Below are 2785 nucleotides of genomic sequence, written 5' to 3'. Positions count from 1 at the left end.
GCCAGATCGTCACATTTTCCGCTCTTCTCTCTGAAACGGTTGTACTTATCGTCTGCAAAGCTATGTCGCGTGCTGCGGTATGCGGAGACACTAAAAGCACCATAGTACAACACAGATGATGCTTCTAAGTTGATGTAATACCCAATAAGAGGTAGTACTATTCAAGTTTTAGGTATCGAATATTGAGTTTTTAGCTGGCTTTGGTGCCTTGGACATGAGCTAGGACCTAAAGATTCTGCATGAAAGGAGGACTAGCAGCCGAGTTGCACGGGAGAATGTGAAATGTGTTCATATGTAGTAATAACCTGAGAAATCCGTCCTTTTTCGTCATTTGTTATCGAATCGACTTAAAGCCAGATCGTCACATTGGCCGCTCTTCTCTCTGAAGCGGTTGTACTTATCGTCTGCAAAGCTATGTCACGTGCTGCGGTATGTGGTGACACTAAATTCACCGCAGTAGAACACAGATGAAGCTTCTAAGATGATGTAATATCCAGTAAGAAGTAGTACAATTCAAGTTTTAGGTACCGATTATTGACTTTTCAGCTGGCTTTGGTGCATTGGACATGAGCTAGGACCTTAAGATTCTGCATGAAAGGTGGACTAGCAGCCGAGTTCCACGGGAGAATGTGAAAAGTGTTCATATGTAGTAAAAACCTGAGAAATCCGTCCGTTTTCGTCATTTGTTATCGAATCGACTTAAAGCCAGATCGTCACATTGGCCGCACTTCTCTTTGAAACGGTTGTGCTTATCGTCTGCAAAGCTATGTCGCGTGCTGCGGGATGCTGAGACACTAAAAGCGCCATAGTAGACCACAGATCAAGCTTCTAAGTTGATGTAATACCCAGTAAGAAGTAGTACAATTCAAGTTTTAGGTATTGAATATGGACCTTTTAGCTGGCTTTGGTGCCTTGGACATGAGCTAGGACCTTAAGATTCTGCATGAGAGGAGGACTAGCAGCCGAGTTGCACGGGAGAATGTGAAAAGTGTTCATATGTAGTAATAACCTGAGTAATCCGTCGTTTTTCGTCATTTGTTAGCGAATCGACTTAAAGCCAGATCGTCACATTGGCCGCTCTTCTCTCTGAAACGATTGTACTTATCGTCTGAAAAGCTATGTCACGTGCTGCGGTATGCGGAGACACTAAAATCACCACAGTAGATCACAGATGAAGCTTCTAAGTTGATGTAATAGCCAGTAAGAAGTAGTACAATTCAAGTTTTAGGAATCGATTATTGACTTTTTAGCTAGCTTTGGTGCCTTGGACATGAGCTAGGACCTTAAGATTCTGCATAAAAGGAGGACAAGCAGCCGAGTTGCACGGGAGAATGTGAAAAGTGTTCATATGTAATAAAAACCTGAGAAATCCGTCAGTTTTCGTCATTTGTTATCGAATCGACTTAAAGCCAGATCGTCACATTGGCCGCTCTTCCCTCTGAAACGGTTGTACTTATCGTCTGCAAAGCTATGTCGCGTGCTGCGGCATGCTGAGACACTAAAAGCACCATAGTAGACCACAGATCGAGCTTCTAAGTTGATGTAATAGCCAGTAAGAAGTAGTACAATTCAAGTTTTAGGTATTGAATATGGACCTTTTAGCTGGCTTTGGTGCCTTGGACATGAGCTAGGACCTTAAGATTCTGCATGAAAGGAGGACTAGCAGCCGAGTTGCACGGGAGAATGTGAAAAGTGTTCATATGTAGTAATAACCTGAGAAATCCGTCCTTTTTCGTCATTTGTTATCGAATCGACTTAAAGCCAGATCGTCACATTGGCCGCTCTCTCTCTGAGACGGTTGTGCTTATAGTCTGCAAAGCTATGTCGCGTGTTGCCGTAGGCGGAAACAGGAAAAGCACCATAGTAGAACACAGATGAATCTTCTAAGTTGATGTAATAGCCAGTAAGAAGTAGTACAATTCAAGATTTAGGTATCGATTATTGACTTTTTAGCTGGCTTTCGTGCCTTGGACATGAGCTAGGACTTTAAGATTCTGCATAAAAGGAGGACTAGCAGCCCAGTTGCACGGGAGAATGTGAAAAGTTTTCATATGTAGTAAAAACCTGAGAAATCCGTCCGTTTTCGTCATTTGTTATCGAATCGACTTAAAGCCAGATCGTCACATTGGCCACTCTTCTCTCTGAAACGGTTGTACTTATCGTCTGCAAAGCTATGTCGGTTGCTGCGGTATGGGGAGACACTAAAAGCACCATAGTAGAACACAGATGAAGCTTCTAAGTTGATGTAATACCCAGTAAGAAGTAGTACAATTCAAGTTTTAGGTATCGATTATTGACTTTTTAGCAGGCTTTGGTGCATTGGACATGAGCTAGGACCTTAATATTCTACATGAAAGGTGGACTAGCAGCCGAGTTGCACGGGAGAATGTGAAAACTGTTCAAATGTAGTAAAAACCTGAGAAATCCGTCCGTTTTCGTCATTTGTTATCGAATCGACTTAAAGCCAGATCGTCACATTGGCCGCTCTTCTCTCTGAAACGGTTGTACTTATCGTCTGCAAAGCTATGTCACGCGCTGCGGTATGCGGAGACACTAAAATCACCACAGTAGAACACAGATGAAGCTTCTAAGTTGATGTAATATCCAGTAAGAAGTAGTACAATTCAAGTCTTAGGTATCGATTATTGACTTTTTAGCTGGCTTTGGTGCCTTGGACATGAGCTAGGACCTTAACATTCTTCATGAAAGGAGGACTAGCAGCCGAGTTGCACGGGAGAATGTGAAAAGTGTTCATATGTAGTAAAAACCTTAGAAATCCATCCGT

Source organism: Schistocerca gregaria, unplaced genomic scaffold (genome assembly GCF_023897955.1).
Source record: "Schistocerca gregaria isolate iqSchGreg1 unplaced genomic scaffold, iqSchGreg1.2 ptg000387l, whole genome shotgun sequence".
In the NCBI taxonomy this organism is placed as follows: Eukaryota; Metazoa; Arthropoda; class Insecta; order Orthoptera; family Acrididae; genus Schistocerca; species Schistocerca gregaria.
The sequence above is the reverse complement of the archived record's forward strand: the minus strand, read 5'-3'. Positions refer to the sequence as shown.